The 21309-nt window shown below is 41.1% G+C and overlaps 1 pseudogene; it reads right to left on the bottom strand.

Moving 5' to 3' along the window:
• The window catches only part of LOC144256029 (catenin delta-2-like), a 67769-nt pseudogene extending 46887 nt beyond the window's left edge, over positions 1-20882 (bottom strand).
• Positions 20883-21309: the final 427 nt, after the last annotated feature.

Genomic DNA, 21309 nt, shown 5'->3' with positions numbered 1-21309 from the left:
CCTGCCTTGCTATGCCAGGTACGACAGTCAACAGTCGTAATGTGAGTGTGTCTGTGAGTAATGGGCTGTGTTTTTATTTACAAGGTAGAAAGCCTCAGGTAAAAATGTCTAGCTGTGTGTTAATGTGAAAGAAAATAATACAAGACATTTGCAGGGGGGCCAATAAGCTATAGAAAGCTTGAGAAGAAGTGGACCTTATTTCCCTAGTTTCTAATACCTGTGCATAATGAATTTGAATAAAACAATTGAAACATGTTAAAATCTTCATTGAGTTTTCCTAATGTTGATGAGTTTACTTATAAAGTAAGAAAAGACTAGTGAATTCTTGATTGCAAATAAATAAAAATATCTTCACTACTCTGTAAACATCTTTCCTTAAACATAGGTTTTCATGGTTGATAATGAACTATAATCTGTCCTTCCTCCAACCAGAATATAATTGAGTAAGTATGTAACTGTGACGGTGCTAGAGACATCATATTTAAAGGTAAATATAACTTGACATGACAAGTCCATTAAGAATGAGTATATCTCATACATAAAATTGGTGTGCAAGGTGTCCTCCTAGGACCCTGTCTTGGTTCATGTTGTGTGGCTTGGGGAGTCCCAGCCCTACAGGTAGTATGGCCAGGAGCACTGACATCTGGGAGTTCCAACAGCTGAGACAATCTCCATGTCATAGGTAATGCAGGTGAAGCCTGTAAGATCTGAATCTTGCAACAGAGATTTCTGGGTTATTGTTCTCAGTAGTTGAATTGAAAGGGAACTGAATATTTCTGCCATATAAAATGCCACAAAGCAAAAGTTAAATCTTAAGATTTAGTGTCATATCACTTTCATTTTGATAACCATGCATACAGGTCTTTGTGAAATAAATCAACACTGCTTTCCATCCCTAAGGCAACTGGTCAGATAAGACAAACCATTACATTAATAATGAAATTACATAAATAAGAAAACTGCTAAACAGACATCTATGGTTCAATCTGAATTTTAGGGGCAGAACATCGGCATTAGGAGGAAAACTGACCCCAAGCTCTGTCCCTATCATGATGGTGTTCACAGAGTGTGGGCTGATTATGAAAACAGAACAAAATGGCACAGATAAGCTCAAGGAAACTAAGCCAAAAAAATCAAAAGAAATACACTCTGTTTTTCTAGCTCTAGTCCCAAACTTTAGATCTCTGAAGCACTTTCTTTCAGTTCCTGATTCCTAATCAATTTGATCTCTGACCCTGGCAATACTAGTTCGTGACTATTATCGTTTAGATAGGAAGGGTCCTCAAACCTCATGTGTGAGACAAGGCCAGAAAGTTCCCAGGTGAAATGACTGGGTTAGGAGAGTTGTAACCCCACCGATCAGGATTAATTGGGTGATAGCTACATGCAGGTGAGCTGTGGCTGAAGGAGGAGAGTCACTGGGGTCATGCCTTTGGGGTTCACAATTTATCCCTGGTGATCAGAGCTCCTCTCTGCTTCCTGGTTGCCATGTTCTGAGCTGCTTTCTTCTCCAGCCCTTCCACCATGATTTTCTGCTTCACTTGGACCCAGAGCCAAGGAGTCAGTCCACCATGGACTGAAACCATGAGTAAAAATAAACTTTTCCTCCTGTTAGGTTATTTGGTCACATAAATGAAAAGGATGATTGTAATAGCAGTGAGTGGTGAGCCTGTGAAAGAAGGTTTGTTTGCTCACCAGGACCCAATTAAAAGTAATTTTATAAATGGAATTATGTGCTTTTTTTATTCTAAACTTGGAAGTTTAGTTCTTAAATCCTTCTCCCTGCAATAACTTGTAAGTGAAAACCCCTTTCTCTTCTCCACGTTTTGTCTTCCCTTTCACACACTGAATACGGCAGTGGCGATACAGGACTCTCTGGTCTAATCATGTCAGTCCCTTTCCCTGGAACTGGAACCTGCTCATCTCCACATCTGTCCCTTTGCTTCTGCTGGATTAGAATAAATATTTCATGAGATGCATTGTTTTTTAAATGAACCTTTTTATGTATCTGCCCATCGTTTTAATTGATTTGAGATTTATTCAGAGAGAGAAGGCAGAACAGGAAGGGATCAGTGAGAACCAGGGACTCCAATGGATACTATAGGCAGAGGTTGACACAAATTTTAGAAGATATGCTAAAGTTCCTTATGTTTTTTTTCCCCTAATAACTATGATTTTTAAAAGACTAGTACTGACTTCTAACACATATAAAAACATATTTCACATGCCCAAATTAGTAAGTAGTTGGCCTGAGAAAATAAGTCAAAGAATAATTCAGCCCTCTGAATAGAAATAATATTGAACAAGGCAGCATCTTATAGGTTTATGGTATATGTATGCAGTTCTTTCAAGAGTTATTACCACCCCCCCAAATAATCTATTTCATCTAGTTGAAGACAAAAGGAATTGTGTTTGAGGGCACCTTGAGGTCTCATCCAGAGGAATTCACTGAATTAGATTCTGAGATCTTCTCGCACTGTTGAAGTGTCAAGAGCTGTAAGGAACACAAGAAGGCAGCTAATATATGCATAATTAACTCACGTAAGAATGATTCTAAAAATAAAAATGGCAGTTAATTAACAAGAAGTTCACTGGAGCACCTCTTTGATCTAAAAATAAGTTGATTTTTTAGAAATTTTGAAAATGAAGCAAGCAACTGAGATGACACATTTTAACAGGATTTCAATAATTTGATTAGATATTAAGCACAATAGCCCCCAAATTATCTTAATTAATTGCTTAAGTTTTGCAGAAAGAAAATAAAGATGAAAAGTTTAACTTATCTGATTCTAGCTTCAGGGGAGAAATCTAGAAAGGGCTTTTTATTTTAGAGCAAGATTGCTATCTATCAAAGAACCAAGCACTCTTCAAGGGTAAAAGTTTCAGAAGACAACATTCTAACAGTCTGCCTGAGACAGACTGAGATCAGCATTTCCATAAAAAAAGTTTGTTTGCAGGAACAGAATCTGAAATCCATCCCTTGACCTGAGCACACTGGGATGATAGCATGGTTACTGTGAATTAGCTAACGATGGGTTACAAAAACACACTCCCTGTTCTTGGTTTCTCCAATTGATTTCCACCTCTGCCAAAGTAAAAATCAGCCTCAATTAAGTATATCCAGAGAAGGAATGATTTCTCAGTTTTCTTTCTGTTCGACTTCTCACAGGTTACCTTACATGGTGGCTTAACTTTTGTTAAGAAGAGTCACATCTGTTCTCTTTAGTTTTACACCTCCATGAGGTATAAAAGGGGCAGGTGAAATTTCCAATTTATACAGTAGACAAATACAGTCTGTAGAGTTTGAATGACATGTGCTGGTTTGCAGTTTTCTTCTGAGCTTTGGTACCTGTAGATCCAAAGCTCCCAAGTTCCCCTTTCAAACCTACTCCCTCACTCCTTCTCTGAGCTCTTTCACGGGTACTTTTCTATCTGTGCGACACTTCTATCTTTCCTTTATTCAGTCAGTCATCCTACAAACATCCACTGTAAGTTGCATCCTGTTAGTTGGTGTATCTGATGTACCTTCCCAGCAATGTTATCAATTGAGGACAGGATGATATCTAGCAACCTAATGTCTACTGATAAATTATTAAACAATTGAGTGGGGCCCTCAGGCCACACATCTAAGATGCAGTAGTGCTTTGACTCTTGTGAATTGTGTTCACATTTATCCTGCTATTCTTGCCACTTGCCTCTGTGACAGCTCTGGGGAGAAGTTCTACAAGATGGGGAGTGCTAAAAAGGGGTTTTATTGCTGACATAAGTATTGGAAATGCTGCACTTGATATTCAAGTCACTAACATAAAATGCAATAGCAAATGTATTTCCAGTTAGTGAAGTAAAGGCTCCATTCAGTTTAACATAGCATAGTTAGCCTGATTAACAGAGTTTAGCTTAGGTTTCCCCAAACTTATCTGAAGAGAGAACTTTTCAAGACGGCACCCATTCCCTTCCCAGAGAATTGGGATGCTGAGAGACTCACTCTGAGTCATTTTCTCTGATCCTGAGATTCTTGTCACTAAACCGACTATTATGCTTACCCCTTAGCACCCCACACATCTTTACTACCAAAGAAATCATAATTTCATGGAAAATTGAGTTAATATTGATAAAAACCAGAACTGAGAAAATAGCTTTATTATGAAAAAGCGATAGTCAGAGAAAATAGACACCTGCATATCTGAAGCTCTACTGAGGGGAGCAGCTCATGCTGTGTACACAGGTCTCTCAAATGCACATGTCATGTTATCATCCAATATATGCAACCTCCCTCTGATTTCCCACGTGTGCTGGCTCACAGATATAAGGAGGACATCTCATTTGTTTAAAAATTTCATCTTACTCCAATGGGAGTTAATTCTCAGGACAGCTTTCTAAATGAAGGAAGTTCACTGTTTGAAATTCACTTAATTTCGTTACCCAAGCTGATTTTGGTCCTGGTACCTAAGAGCAAGTCAATTTTTGGTTTCCAATAAACAATTTCAATTCTTCTTTTAACTACTGAACTGAGCAGTGAGTCTTCTAGGGTTCTGGGTGACTGCTTCCCCAGGGTGTGATTTTGTTTATATAAACCTTCATGTGGAGACAGGTAAACTGAGGAGGCAGCCAGCCCAATGCAGCTTGAGCTGAACTGTTCTCACTTTCTAATTCCAAAACACATAATGGGGCCCCAAATTATAGGTCAGGGACTTGAGTTTGCACAAAATCTTACAATATCCTTGTCTCCCTATTCTTCAGAGATACTCTCCTGTCCTGGATACAAGGGAATTTATAGTAGTCCTTTCCAACAAAAGTAACACTCTCTTTTCTTTTAAAAATATGTTCCCAGCATTTGTCCTCACTTGAAGATTTTTTTCCAATGGTATTAGTTTATAAAATTTGATGCCTATGTCAAAACTTATTGTTTAATTTCTGCTCATGGGCTTATTAATTTTTTGCAGGATAAAGAGATTTGGTACCTTTTATATTTTTTTGTATTTTTATAGTACATAGAATTTCTAATTCAAGAGAAAGAACATGAGAAATCAAAGATATTGAGAAATTATTCTAATAAAATTTGGCTTGTGTTTTAGATATTTCCCCAAATTCCCAAGATACTGAAAACACTGCTCCTATAAATTATAAAAATACCCTGAGCTCTGTAATATGTCCCACTTCTCTGTTACCATAGTGGACATTGTGAATGGAGGGAACTGTTCTTATTATTAGTATACCTAGAGCTCCAGCATGAATACTGTAGGTTTCCACTGAGTGTATAGAACTAAAATTTATGAGATTGATATTTAATTACTTTTAAACTTTGGTGAGTGAGTTTGTGCTATGCCACAAAATTCAATATTATAACTATATGAACTATTCAGCAATAAGTAGTAGAAAACAATTAGATATGAAGATAAAGAATAAAGGGGGTCAAGTGGATACAAAAGTAAATTTAAAACTTAGCTTACAAACCAAAAATAAACCAATGGTCATTTACCCTAATCCCTCCCAATCAAAATGGCTAGATATTAGATCTGAGCCCAGCTGATCACCCACTTATTACAAGCAATATTTAATCCTGAAAAATACTAGGAACAGAAAGGAAATTGAATAGTCCTGTGACAATTTTTTATTGTGATGGGATTTTGCAAAGAAAAATGATACTACGAATGAAAAAAGAGTACATGGGAGACTCTAAACAGAAGAAAACTTGAGACATAGAATTTTGTAGGTCAATTACCCCAAATCCAGGAAGGTGATTGGCATTTGAGTTTTCTTATCTAAACAGACTCAGTTTTTGTTGTTGTTTTTGGTGCTGGAGACTGAACTCAGGGGCACTCAACCACTAAGCCATATCACTAGCTCTATTTTGTATTTTATTTAGAGGCAGGGTCTCACTGAGTTGTTTAGTGCCTTGCTATTGCTGAGGCTGGCTTTGAACTCATGATCCTCCTACCTCAGCCTCCTGAGCTGCTGATATTACAGGTGTGTGCTCACTAGGGAGCCCAGGCAGTAGGAAGTGGCTGTCATTCACAGTTATCTCCTTGAATCTGCTAGCAGAGGGGTAGCATCCTGGATATCTGCTCTCACTGTTGCAATGAAGTATTGCGCCACAAGGTCCTGGGTTGGAATGGCTTCCTAATAGTGTCCCTTTCTACAGTGTAGACACCACGCATGCACTGCACACTCTCCTCTGACACTTCTCAAGCCCCATTTGGCATGCTCAGATTGATGGCAGTGATATTCCTGGTAATCTTGAAGGATCATAGGAGAGCCTACACTTTGGTCTACAAATAGTATGGTTATTACTATGTGATGGATATGCCAGGCACTACCAAACCAAAACCAAACCATGCAAGCCCAAACCACTCACAAAACTAAAGCAAGGAGCAGTCTTCATGTTAGGGAGAATCCTTCAACATACACTTCCTAATCCAGTATGAGCAGCACCGACTACTTCACTCTCAAAGTCATTAAAAGCTTCAAGGCATGTGCACAAGAGTATCAGTTATTTGGTTATTTGAAAGTCTGAAGTTTCAATGATGGCTGTTTGACTTGATATAATTCCATTAGCTAGACCCAGTTCACACAGCAAATGCTTTCCTCCTAGAGATAAACTGCTGAGGTCAAGTACAGGTTTGAGTGCCTGAATGTAGGTGTAGGAGCCGAGGTGAGCAGATATGAGACAAATACTGACACTCCTTAATAAACTGTACCTCGGGAAAAGTGGCAGCATCAGCAGGGCATATAGCAGAGCTGGAGGGGAATGTGGGCTTCAATGTGGTCCCTGCAAAGGACAATTCCTTCATTCCTTCTGCATTGTTTTTCTGTAATTAACAAACGACCGTGAACTTTAAAAAATCAGCAATGTATTTTCTCATAGTTCAGAGGCCAGAGGTATAAAGTCCAGGTGTTGGCAGGGTTGAGCTCCTACCGGAGGCTCTGGAAGAGAACCCTTCCTTGTCCCCAGCTAGATTCTGGCATTCTTGGGTTGGGGCTGTATGACATCGTTCACTGTGTCTGTCTCAACATTGTCTTCTCCTTTGTGTCTACATTGTCTCTTCTTATGTCTCTTACAAGGTCATTTGTCTTAAGATTTGGAGCCATCTGGGTAACTCAGGATGCTCTCAAGACTCTTAGTTGCATATGCAAATAAGGTCATGTTCACAGATTCTGGGGATTTGGATGTGGACACCTCTTGTGGAGGCCACCATGCAACTTACCATGCATTTCTTCCATAATCTCCCCCCCCCCCTCATTTTTCTTAGAGTATCCCTATACTTCTCTCCTTCTCTTCCTCTATGTAGTTGGAGGTTCCAAACCTCCATCCCCAGAGTTTAAAACAGAAATATGAAGTGGCTGACCTCATGCTACAAGGAAGGATGGAGAGTCTGTCTGCTGAGCAGTTGGTAGGGCCAGCAGGTGAGGATGGCGTGAGAACAGGCATGATACTGGCAATGAGGTGATTTGTGCCCCCCAAATCATATTTTGAAATTTTAACCTCAATATATGATCTTATCTAGCAAGAGGATAATTGCAACTATAGTTACTTAAGATGGGGTCATCCTGGAGTGCAGGGATTGGGGGTTCCCAATCCTATATGACTTTCGTATAAAAGAGGAAATTTAGATTGAGATAGATGCGTACAGGGAGAAACCTGGGATGGTTCTACAAGCCAAGCAAGGCCAAAGATTGCTAGCAAACCAATGGAAGGCAGGGAGCAAGGTTTGGAATACATCTCCTTTCTCAGCCCTCAAAAAGAATCAACCTTGTTGACACTGATTTCTAACCTCCCGAACTGTGAGACCATAAATACCCATTTTTATTCCACTTGACTAGTGGTACTTTTCTATGAAAGCTCTAGCAAACTCTATTCACTGCTAGACATTTGGGTTTAGGCACATGTTTAAAAAAGATACCCTGAAGAGGAAACTACAAATAACAATTACTTATACTTTGTTTGATTTGACCAATATTCACATATCCTCAGTTGTATGCATTTCCATGTAATACATCATTCCATGTTTAGCATTCTGAAATCTTCTTGAATGACATACTCATTCACTAGGTCTCCAATATCGAAGAATGGTATAGATGACAAAATAACCAAAAGCAAGTGAATCTATTACTTCAGTATCACTGATGATGTTTTAGCCTATTATAATAGGCTGCTGACATCACTGGAAGTGGATTCTACTTTGTCCTACTTTATTGCAAAGAAAACATGACTGATTTCTCTAGGAAGTCCTCAACAACATAAAGCCCACACATTTTCATGAGGATAATCACCAACATTACTGGGAATGGAAAATACTTTATAATTCTGTTGTAAGGGACTCCTCTCAGTCCCCCACGGATTTCAGAAGGGTTAATTAGATAGATTTCATTACTGCAAATACCTCTGTAAAGCTAAGATTTCTCAGGGAAATGCATGTGTGCACAGGGTCTTTATCTTATAAAGGAAAGATTATTCATAGCAGTGAGAGAAAACTGCCAGTGCCCACCTCCAACTGTCCAGGAATACGATGTCATAGGAGGGCCTGAGCCTTCAGTTTTAAAGGAATACAGGGATGAAATCATGTCACATGCAGTCCCACCAATAGCAATGCAAAAATGCTGGGATGTGAGTTTATAACACAGGCAGAGAATTATCCACTTAGAGGTTTGTTATCTGATGAGGGACAGAACATGTGTGTGCTGTTTAGCATACGGAGAATGTGGCATGTGCTCTCTGCATACACATACATGCATGCATATACACTTACTTGTTCATTGAAAGGTCAATAAAAATGTAGATAAATACATTTAACCACCTGATATTGTGGAATAGGTCCAGAGATGTCTTAATAAATACAAATCCCTTATGTATTAGTCCTATCAGAATAAAATTGAAAGCACAAGGCCATGTGCTTCATTCTGCTGACCATATCAGTGGTCCCTTACTTTCCAGATAAACTCCAGTGAGACCCCTGTGGTTGGGACCTCTCTTCTCCTTCCAGGGGGCCCTACCTTTAAACTTGTGAGCTGGGTGCTCAGGCTTAACTCCTGTTGTTCTTGCTTCCTGTATAGTTAACACCTTTGCTTGGTCACCCTAACTTCTCCAGGCTCAGTTTAGGGATCCTACCATTTAGGAAGATTTTTCCTGAATTCTCCTCATTGCAAGGCTGCTTCAGCAGCCCTTCCTCCACTCCAGATCCAAGCGTCTCTAGCCTAGTGCAAGGGATCCTTCAGCTTCATGATCTGAGTTAATGGATATAGGTATCACTCAAGCCCTGGCACTGGAACTGACCGCAAAAGGTCCCCAGGCACTTCCCCAAACAGCACACCAACTAGTCTCTGCATCTACTTAGCCATGAAGCCAGCAAGCAACCAACCAGAACTCCACCCAGACCAGACCACAGCCAACACCACGCAGGCCTCCTAGGAGAGCTTCCAAGTTGGAAACATAAGCTATTCCCAAAGTGATGGCAGATGCCTCAGATTTACATGATCATGAATATTTGTTGAACCTATATTTAATATTATGTTGTTTTACTTTTCCCATAAAAATCTTGTATGCATATACTTGTGCTAATACATTTAGTTGCCTGGGAAACTAGGCAGTGAGAGAAACATTTCTGAGAGAGACTGCACAGAAATGTTTCTGGAATATTCTGTCACGGTGAAATCTGCAGTGAGAGAAACATTTCTGAGAGAGACTGCACAGAAATGTTTCTGAAATATTCTGTCATGGTGAAATCTGCTCAATGAGTGTACAACATGCACACCTGAGCTGCAGGAGCACCCCAGCCCACACTGCTCTCATGGTACTGTGTGATAGGTGATGACAGGTGGAATACCTGTGACTTGAGTTCCAACTTGCAGGGGGTCACACGAGTGCTGTTTCCAGCTAATGTCATCTGGCTGGATTGCACTCTGGATTTTAGTGGATTTCCTAGTTGTGATTTTCAGATGTAAGTGGACATGATTATGTCTGCTTTAAAAGATAGGAAGGGATACTGCTCTTGGGAAGAGATGGAATTTTCCAGGTCTCCAAGGCTTCCTGGGAGATCCAGAGCAGGGTCTTCAACCTTGGAACTACTGCCATCTGGGGCTACATCACCCTCTCCTCCTAGGGGCTGTTGTGTTGTGCACTGTAGGATGGTTAGCAGCCTCCCTGGCCTCTACCCACTAGGTGGCAGTAGCAACCCTCTCATCTTCAACAGCTGGGCCAACAAAAAATGTTCCCAGACACTATTAAATATCTTCTGGGGGACAGATCTGTCCCCTGTTGAGAGTGGTGCTTCAGAGATTCACAGGTGAATCCAGGTATCTGCGGGGAATGCGGGAAGCAAGTCATGTTCTGAAAGTCATGGGTGGATGTTTCAGGGAGCCAAAGGGAGGATCCTCTGTGTCTCCTGATGTCTATTCTCCACTTCTCACATTGCCTCAATAACTTTATAAGCCCTGGGAACTTCATGCCTCATGGGCTTTTGGAGGCTTCTGTGTGATTAGAAGGGCAGACAAGAGATGTGACTTGGTGTAACTGACAAAAATACAAACTGCTTATCAAATTCCTCTCCTGCTCGTCTGCAGAGTGCAATGGTGGGAACACATGCAGAAAAAAATAAATGTCTAAACATGCACCAGCAAAGACGGTATGCTGACTCTGAGCCTGGGAATGGAAATGTGAGACTCGTCAAGTGTGTTGTGATAACTCCCCAGGGGCAAGAAAATTGCATCCTTCTCATGGAGACTGGAGGAGTCTGGAGTTGTCCACTCCTGAACCATATCCACTGTCTCCCCTGCATTATATCTACCTTCCTATCCCTATCTATAAGGCCTCCTGAATTTCCCCGAGATCTAGAATTCTATCCATTTTCCACACATCCAACCATGTCCCTCCTTGCATGGTAAGTCTTCCATAAATAACTAGGTTCCTCACCCCTTATGTAAAAGTAACATTAAAGTGCACCATTTGTATCTCTTAGTAGCCATTTCATTTGAATAGGAAATCTGCAAGGCTCAAGCAGTCCCACAGTCCCAGAGCACATTCTGTTTCCCTCACATTGTTGAAGACTACTATTAAGGTATCATAGACTATTTCCAGTGCCAGGCTCCCAGTAGAGCACAAGTGTTCAGTGAGGGTCCAGCAAGTTAAGGTCAGTTCCACTTCTTAAATATGGTCTTAACAGGTTGCTTTTAAAAATGATATAGACTCTAGGATTCTGTATGTATTTTTTAGCCTATGGAATTTCAATTGGATGCTCTTTCTTCTTCCTTCATTCCTTACCAACCCATGATGTCTTTCCTTCCTCTTTTAAGCCATGTTCCATCTCTTCCCAGGTCTCCTGCTCCATAAACTGGGGACTAGGAGATCATGAACACTTTCATGCAAAAAAAACATACTCAGAAGTATCCACCAAGTCAGGTCTCAATATAAAACAGACACCAGGAGATGCCAAGTTCAGCCAGACATTTCCCACAGTTAATTTTGCTACTAACAAAATCTCCTCAATGCTTCCTTCCTTTGTGATTCATGTCTTAGTCCCACAGACTGGGATACTCCATGCAATACCAAAGGGGGAAAAACTTGTAGAACATAATTTATTCCTGATTTACCTGGCTATGCTTATGTTTATTACAATCTAAATTAAAACTATTATGAAACAAAATGTATTTTAGAATCAGCTCTGCTCCATTATAATGCTCACACATATCTCCACCAAAAGACTGAATATACAAATAGACAACAGCCAGACTTTGCAGAAAAAAATAGAATTTTGACTCACAACCTGCAGCCACCTAACCAAGCAACAACCTAGGAACCAGCCTGCTGAAGGCCACTCTTGCATGGATGGAATGCTATTTCTAGTGACAAATCAGAACTCTTAATAATTGGCTCAAAATGGCCAAGACTCAGTTAATAACTTACAGCCTCCTTAATTTTTTTCCCTGATTCCTATGTAGGACTGACCAGGGAAAGGCAGATACATCCTCCTATTCACACACCTGTTTTGGGTGTGTCTGCCTCCAGCTTCTTTCCATCATCAGGCTCCAACAGGCTATATCTGAAAATTCCCTTTTTTGCCCTATAATATTTACTACTTCTCTCCCTTAGAGTCTGGTAGAACCTAAATGATAGGTGCTGACTCGATTGCTACAATAAGACCAGAATAGCTCACCTTTGCTGGTCTCCTTAGGGTGGTGTTTATTTCCACAGCACTCACCCTATAAGCAAGAGGATATGTACATTCTTAAGTCAACTGCTCTGCTCAACTGGTGGCTTTACTTCTCAAGCAACCCAAAGAGGCTCTTTTTTCAAAATATTGCCATCTTCAGGATGGGGCACATCTGTCCATGGCCAGTCTGCCAATGGCCACCCATGTAAAATAGAACACACAGAGAAATACCAGGGCTATTTGAAATTGCTGAGAATTTGGGATGGCAGACAGGCTATTAGCTATGGGGAATTTGGCCAGGGCAAGAAGCATGTGAAAAAAATGGAGACAGGACATTGCTCTCTGGTTAATTTTCCTAATCTTGTTAGGAATTTGTAATGAACTAACATGAACCTTAGTTTTCATTGACAAGAACTGTAAGCCAGCGTTCAATCTCATGCATTTGAACTTTTCTTGATCATATCTACACTTCTTAGAGGAGAACAGAAAAATACAAACCTTAGGTACTAATCGATAAGTTTGCATTGTTAGATAGTAAGTAGTCATGAGCAGTAGAATGGAAAGCTTAAAGGCTTACTGGAAGTTAAAGGTTTCTTTGAGTTACTACCAAGGCAGATGAGCAAATAACTTGTAGCAGAAAAACACCAGTGCACAGACCTTGAGAATAAAGAAACAAAAGTAAAAGGTGCTAAATGGGGGAATACATCATGAAGGAAGGACTAAGGGACTAATTCTTGACTAGCCCATAAAGATCAAGATATAACTGGGAGTTATGGCTTCCAGTTTCTTTGCTGGTCTCCTTCGATCTCAGAAGGGGGCTTCTTCAGTGGTGCAGGTACAGGAAAGTAACTTGCTACCAGTCGCTGACCTCAGTGCCCACATTTACATAGGACTTACTTGTAGATGAAGCCCCCTGAGTAGGATAGCCACCATGACAGTTCCAGAGAGGGCCAACTAGGTTTGAAAACTCACCACCCAGAGAGAAGGAGGGGGATGAACACCTGAATGATGAGACTGAAGACAGTGGACGCCAGTTCTCAAGGCAAGCATCAAATATAAATAAATTTGGAGACAGCACTGTTTCCTTTGTCTTTCCCTCCACAGAGATGGCCCTGCTATCCCTTGAGAGTGCTCTCTGCTCAGCCTTACTCTGCATTCACCCCTTTCTTGCTCCGTTTCCATTTTGTCTTGACTTAAAATAAAATTCTCTTGCATGACTTTTGGTGTCTGACTTTAAATTTTCTTTTTTCAGAACATGAGACCTGAGGTTGGGAGCTTCAGCACCCCACTCTCCTGTGACAGTATAATATATGGCAATGTTCTAATAATTGGGAAATCAAAATTGCAAAGGAGTTTTTTTCTAAATAAGAGTGGGGTCATTTTCCCCTACTTTTTCAGCATTAGATTTTTTTTTGGTAGTGAGAGAATCTATGATGCTTGTTCTTTATGAACTTAAATCATGAATATCCACTGCTTATCCACTCAATACAACACTTACACATTGCCACGCTAACATTTTGTTGGCTTTGGATTTATTCAAAAGTTAAGTATGAGTGATATGATCAGACCTGTGTCCAAATCAACTGGGCTTAAGCATAAAAATAGTGTGATTCGGAAATCCTTAATTGTTGTTGTTTCCTGGTGACCTAAAGCTATTCATTGAGTAAGCACTGTGTTTGCCTCAGTGACCATCCACAGGCACTTACAGCACGTACCACAGTCCCAGCATCTGTGAACACCTAGTGTGCTTCCAAATGGGACAGAGCTCAGGCTCCAGCTGAATGACCCCCTGTCTTAGAGATCTCCTCTCCTCTCACATCATGTTGGGAGGGAATAATTAAGTGGGAGTCCAGAGGTGAAGACACTGGGACACTGGGGTACAATTCATTGTTAAAGTTAAGTGAAAATGAATTTCAGATTATTGATTGCTTTGTGTTACTGTGATTTTATTTCCTTCCCAGCTTCCTGTCCTTCATGACACAGAGAATTTTCGAGTGAAGAACCCTATGGCTCCACATACATGCTGCCCTATATGCACAGCTTGGACAATGAATTTACATGCACATCTGCTTCATGAATTTCACTTAATCATCATGATTAGCATCATTATCTCTTTCATGAGGTTGTTGACCAGGCAGAGAACTTGATAATTCAATGCGGAAACTTGTGAAAAAACCCACCAACCTTTCAATGGAAACTATCAACATACGTGCATACACCTGGAGACTCTGGACACCTGCTTCCACCAATCCTCAACTGGGCAAGCACCACGCTGAAAGCCCTGCTTTGTAAACCAGGCTTCAGACTCCCCATGAGACCTCCCCCAACCATAATGAGGTATGCCTCCTGCTCCCTTAAGTGGTGTTTCCCTCAACATGGCATGGAATAAGTTCAGCTTTGTTTTAGCAAAGAGTTGTGCTGATGATATTTAGGAAGCAAGTCTTGGGTACCACTGAGGACTTTTTTCCACTAGAATTCAAGCAGATGTGAGCATGTGAGGCAGCTAGACTTCGTGCTGGCCCTTTCTTCATTATGCTGTAAAATTATTGTATAGCATCATGTAAACTTTGGATATTTTTATTATCAAGACATTAGTTCTGGCCTATTCTTATAATACTTGATTATAAGTTGATTTCTTTGTCTCTATTAGAATGCACAAAACTCAAATTGGGCAGTAGCTAGTTCAATCTTAGAGTTCACCAGACTCCCTTACAGATATGACCTAATGTCAATAATTTAAGTTTCAAAGAGGAATTAGAATAGACAAAGGGTGACAGCCATAGCTTGGTGTACACTCTCTCACAAGCCACACTAATCTCAGATGACTAACCAATTCAGTCTTATTTGAAGCTTAATCTAAAGGTGCTTTTCTCTTCTATTATTTTTCCTACTAGGCTTTGATGTGTTTATAAATGGAGGCAAGCTTACCAGAGAAGTTTCAGAGGAAATAAAAAAAGGCTTAAATCATTCATGAGTCAAACAGACAAATTTCAACCTCTGTAGGAAAAGGCTGAGCTCTTTGGTATAAGGCCAAAGCAATTCGATACCAAGGAAAGGAACTCAACTTAATCAGATAATGCACTCATGTCCTCCTCAAGAATCCTTTCTCCAAGGATTTGCCTGGGAATAGGCTTTTATCTGAGGCTCTGCCTGGCTCCCTGGAGACTCCCAGAGACAGTGCTCTTCTGGTGGCCACATCTGGATAGAAGAGTGTTGTTCATGGAATGTCAAAGAGAAGTTACCACTGCCTCCAACCCTATGGAGGGCATGTGTATTCTGGGTCACAAGATGTGCTTGATCTCCTTTGTGTTCATGTGTTTGAATTTGTTTAAAGCAGGCTTATTTGGGTAGTTAAAACCCAATGTTCTTGTTAAGGAATAACAAGCTATCTCTCCTTTTATCCAACTTTGCAGATGTGTAGGATAACACAGTTGAAGGTCTTGAGATCTCAGGTCCTGTCACTGCAGAGTGCTCTCCACTGCCCACACTTGGCTTCAGAGACCCACCGTGCATCCCTGGGCTACTTGGAAGAACAGAGATGTGATGCTCAAATACAAAATCTGGGCAGGAGGAGTAAGTTTCTTTCTTTCTTTTCTTTTTCTTTTCTTTTTTTTTTTTGAGAGAGAGAGAGAGAGAGAGAGAGAGAGAGAGAGAGAGAGAGAGAATTTTAATACTTATTTTTTAGTTTTTGGCGAACACAATATCTTTGTTTTGTATGTGGTGCTGAGGATTGTACCCGGGCCGCACGCATGCCAGGCGAGCATGCTACCACTTGAGCCACATCCCCAGCCCAGGAGTAAGTTTCTTTTGGGCAAACATTAAGCAGCTGCATAAGAAAGATTTGTGCCTACAATAAAATGAAAATAAAAACATGCTTTGGGAAAAAAAAAAAAACCTTCATCAGAACAGGCTAAAGATAACTAAATACAGCAAACAGTTTAATCTCTTGCTCACAGAGCAGAGGTGTGAAGGAGCCTTTGCCTCGCAGGCCCCTGCACCTAGAGAAGCCCAGGAAAGCACCTGGGCAAGCCAGGGATGAGAGCTGCTGGTGCTGGGGCTGTTGCAGACAGGCATCAGGGCTGGATGGCATCCAAGATGCCACCTCCCAAGCACTGGCCTAAGAACTCTATGTCTTCATTTACCTCTTACCACAGGCTTTGGGGGTTAATGGTACTACACTGCATCTTCAACAAAGGCACAGAGAAAATGAATCACTCACTTGCCCAAGTGATTCAAGCTAGAGAACGTGCAATGCCCACTGCTCAGAAATAAAAGAAATAAAACGAGTGGGAGTGCCTCCTCAGTGACCCCAATCATCCCTGCAAACCCCAGCTGGGATCTGGACCCCCAGGACCACTATCCCACCCCCACCATACAGCTAGTTCTAACACTTACCTCCCATCTCCACACACCCCAGTTTCTCCTTGAAGATCAGGCATGTTTATTGCCTACCCCTGGTGGACATTCTAGACTCTTTTTTCTATGAAAGTTGAAGACTTAGGATAGAGTAAGTTTAACACTCTCTAGATGGTTCAGCGGCTTTTCGGGAGCATGATATAATTTTTTACACTATAGTAATATTGTCCCAAGAGCTCTGGTCCCACACCAGGTGGCCCTAGACTGTTCTATGCTTGTATTTGTGTGGAGCCATTACATTTCCACCCTCTCATGGCAATTGAGCAATTCTGCTTTGTTACACCTAATGTGTGCTTCTAATGTTTGGCCTTACACAGGAAGCCTTGGAGGGACTTCTCAGAGCAAGCCTTGGTCACAGCTGAGCCATGCTGAAGGTGCTGATTTCCACCTTGGAGTCTGCAAGACCTAGTTCATTTCTTTATACCACAGACTGGACTGACAAATGGAAAAGTGAAAAGGTCTGAGAAGTCAGGGTTAAGAACATAGGAACTAGAGGCAAGACGACCTAGACACAGCCTCTGGGATCTCGAATGGACCAACCAGAATGGCATGAAGAGGAAACCTAGAAGAAGCCTTTCTGAGCCTCCCTTTTGGGTCTCAGGAAGAGCTCTCTGAGAATAAAGGTGCAATAACCCACGCTGGGGAACTTCCCATCCAAAAGGAGACTGGCCCTTAGCACTGGGGTGAGAAACTGCATAAACAACCTTTATCAGAAGCTTCTGGACCTCTGTTTAGTTTCTCTCACATCTTCTTTAGTCTCCCTAGAAATCCTATCCATGCCTCATCCCAATTAAGCTGGTGTGTAAACCATTTCCCCCACTGTTTAGTTACTCCTGACTGAGCTTTCTTGTGTATATGTGACTAAACTTGAATTTTCTCCTGTTAATCTGACTATGGACCTGAGTTGGTAGAGGAAAGTTCTACTCCCTCCAGTCTGGAGTCAAGAGGTGGCATTCCAAGGCACAAGCTATTCAAGGGAGCTATCAGTGAGCTACCCTAGAGAGAGGCAGTGCCTAGCAGTACTGTGCTAAGTGGTCCTTGGCTTTAGGGACAGAAGACACAAGTGGGGAGGAGTCAGAGATAGACAGTGACAAGCCTCCACCTTAGATTGCTATGTATGCACTGGAACCACAGCAGGAACCCACAGGCAGACACCCTGCCAGGACCTGGCACTGCCTGGTGTGTTGAGGACAGGGAGGTCCACCTGCAACACCAACCCGGGTTTTGGCTGGCTTCCTGTCTGCAAAAGAAGTCAGCTCCTATGGTCACAGACTATTGTGGGATCTCAGACACACTTGCTCATGAACAGAGGGTTCCAGTTGGTCCTTGGTATAACTGCAACATGCTGGGGCCCTGAATCACAGAGGTGGGGTGTGGGTGTCTCCCATCATCCAGACTTTGCTAAGTACCTACTTGAATCAAACTAGACCTTCAAACAATGGCTTTCACTTCTGAGAGTAAACCCATGCACTTCAATACTATTCATGAATCTCCTTTCAAATTGAGGATCAAAATAAATGCCTGGCATTGAATCAGCACCTAGCATGATTTCTTGAATATAGTAATCACTCAGTTAATGCTCATGACTGAATAAACTTAGATTACTACCCAAGAAATGCTGAAAAATGAGATGCAGAATAAATTTAAATGAATCTGGGAAATTTTTCTCCCTGTGTTTCCTGTGTAATGGAACTTGACACTACTCATCTAACTTATTTAAAAACAATGATGTAGTTGCTGCTCTAAATTGCTTATGTATTTTAAATCTACAGGCTCATTGCACAGTCTTGATGACACTTGATTTGAGCTTTATTTTTTTAAGGATCTAAAAACCTTTTCAAGTGAAAATTTAGAGCTAAGAAAGCAGTGCCAATGGCAGTACCACATAAGAGGAGGGGCCTGGAGAGGGCTAACACTTTACAAGGCAGGAACCTGGTCCCCAGCTCAGACCATATACCAGAGTTATCTGGGAGACTTCTACAGACAGATGCTCGGGGCCCTTGCCAGATGGAAAGATTCAGGAGGCCTGAGTCAGGTCAGGGAGGGTGTCTTCCTATATATTTCTGAAGCTGATTCCTGGTGGAGTAGTTTTCACTGAATCCCAGTGTGTGGAACCTGCTGGAGCCATACCTCTGAGACATCTGTTTGTCTATAACTATGGCTGCCCTTGGTCTGCACTATGGAAAACCACGTCCATTTGCCAACACCCCTCCTCCAGCACACATCTCTAAGAATATGATGACTGCACTAAGACTGACATCCTGGGCTCTTAAAACAGCCTCAAAAGCACAGTAACTAGGAAACAAGAGGAAACAGGAAGTTTGAAGGGGGGGTCTATTGTTATATTGATTTGTTTAATGGTGTAGGCATAGATAGATCATCAATACCACAGAACTGGGTCTCATCTCTGAGGGAACAAACAGAAAAGATGTTGGGAATTTGAAGACAGAGCAACGATGGTTTTCCATTCTGAAGGAATCACATATATCTCTAAAAATACCTTGGGACAAAAATCATGTTGCTTGAAAAACTCTTGTAGCACACAAAGATATATGGAAATTAGGGGAAGAAAATCACTCACCCATAGCCAAATAAAATCCAATAATGGGGGTAAAAGTGTCCAATTTAAAGGACAAATATTACTGAACTCACCCACTCCCATCTCATAGTAATCTGTTGAGCCTTACATAGGGTTGAAAAAAAGAGGAAATAAAATACTCCCCCCCCCCGGAAAGTAAGGTGAACTTGGCTATAAGGTGTCTCCAATGGTCCTCTATCAATTAGATTTATGTGTCCTAGAAGCATTTGCCTCACCACAGGCTGTTCTCACTTCTAAATGTTTGACAGAGTCTCCTGACAAGACCTGCACACAGCTGAAAATTGGGAGATGAATTCATAACCCAGGCATTTGTATGGCAGGTGTGGAAGGGAGGCTACTGCTCTGCTGCATGTATGAAGGTATGAGCAAAGAAGCAGTTCTATCTATTTCCATGTTAATAAATTCCACAGATAAATAACTCAGCACTTCGTATACGGGTCCCTATAATAATTTCTGCCACACAGAAAACTGAACAGAGCCGAATGACTAGGTATGCTGTCCTGTTCACAGGGATCCATCAAGTCCCTGTAGCAATAGATTGACGGATGACTACACACACACAAATATTACTTGCCAGATGGGAATTTCAGTAGTAACATGTGACTATCCAAAATAATAACACTAAGAAAATAAAATAAATAATACCCAAGGAAGTCTAGACCAGGGTATGAAAATGCAGACTTCTCATCAGTTTTAAATGACTGACCCTCTCCAACCTTGCCACACTTTTTTCTGCGTATGGCTAACAGCCATGACAATTTAGTTATTCTGCAGGCACAGGTTTAAGTGCCACACTTAGGCAAGTAGGAAGACCATCAAAACACTTCACAATACAACCTGTGGGTCATGCAAAATTACGTGAACATATGTGGTCTCAGATTATCCAGAAAGAAACAACATTATCTTTTGTTTTCTTTATTCACAAGTAAAAATGAAGAAGAAAATTATGTAAGAAACCTGTCTTTGGTTAATGAGCCACAAAAGGCTTGTATACCAGCAGCTAGGCTTTTTATTTAAAGATGATTAGGCTTCCTTATATCTGTTTGTGTACTCAGAAAATGAACATAATTGGACCGTGACTTTAACTATCTTTTCCCCCTTTAATTTCACTAATAACCCACAGAGGGGTATCTCAGTCTTGAGCTCCAAACTAATATTTCCTGATTCCTGTTTGGCCTCTGCTTTTTCCTAACACACATTCTACACCTTCATTCCCCAATCAAACTCTAGTTCCTACCAGTCCCTCCCTGCCTCTGTTCTCTTTCTATTTATAGCACTTTATTCCCCATCCATCCGCAAATCCCACTGGTTCCACATTTGAAATTCTTTTCCCGATACCCCAACTGCAACCCTGGTCCAGGATGGTACACTCTCCTTCCAGACTCCTGGAATCCACCCCTCTTAGGTCTCCCTCCTTCCCTGAAGTCTAGTGTGCAAAGGACTAGCAGACAGGACTGTAATGTAAATCCAATCATGCTCTTTCCAGCTAAAACCCTTGCAGGAAAATCCAAATCCGTCCCCTACCCTCGGGCTTACAGGCACCCCTCACCCATCCTCAGCATCTTCAGCCTTCCCACTCACTTACTGGCTGTAATAACATTGACTCTGTCCCTGTTTTCGCCACACACCGAGCTCTCTGTTACACCAGGGTTTTCACTCTTGCTGCTCCTTGTACCCAGAAAATTGTCTTTGATGCCTTTCCGAAACTCCTGTCCATCACTCATGAAGTACCTCCTTACAGAATTCTTTCCTGACTGCTACATTCAAAATTTCCCTTATCTTGTTACTCTGTAATCCCCTATCATATTTTATTCATATCTAAAGTAGAAAGTAAAGATTGTTTGCTTGCTCAGTGTCTGTTTTCACCATCAGACCACAGTCTCCATAAAGCAGAAGAAACTTTGATGCTGATGCTCTATTGTGTTTGGAACACAGTAGGCACTCAATAAATACTGAATGAATGAGTAAATTGAATGAATAAATGAGGATACAAATTAATTTCACAGGTTGGAAGTCGATAGACAAGGAGAAAATGATAAACCCTTGAAATACCCAACTATTTTTTTATTACAGAATCTCAGTAACTAAATTAAATAATCACTTTAAACTTTTGTGGTATGAGAACTGAATTGTGACACTTGTAGTCTGAAA

The sequence above is a fragment of the Urocitellus parryii genome, chromosome 7, assembly GCF_045843805.1.
Source record: "Urocitellus parryii isolate mUroPar1 chromosome 7, mUroPar1.hap1, whole genome shotgun sequence".
Classification (NCBI taxonomy): Eukaryota; Metazoa; Chordata; class Mammalia; order Rodentia; family Sciuridae; genus Urocitellus; species Urocitellus parryii.
The sequence above is the reverse complement of the archived record's forward strand: the minus strand, read 5'-3'. Positions and strand labels throughout refer to the sequence as shown.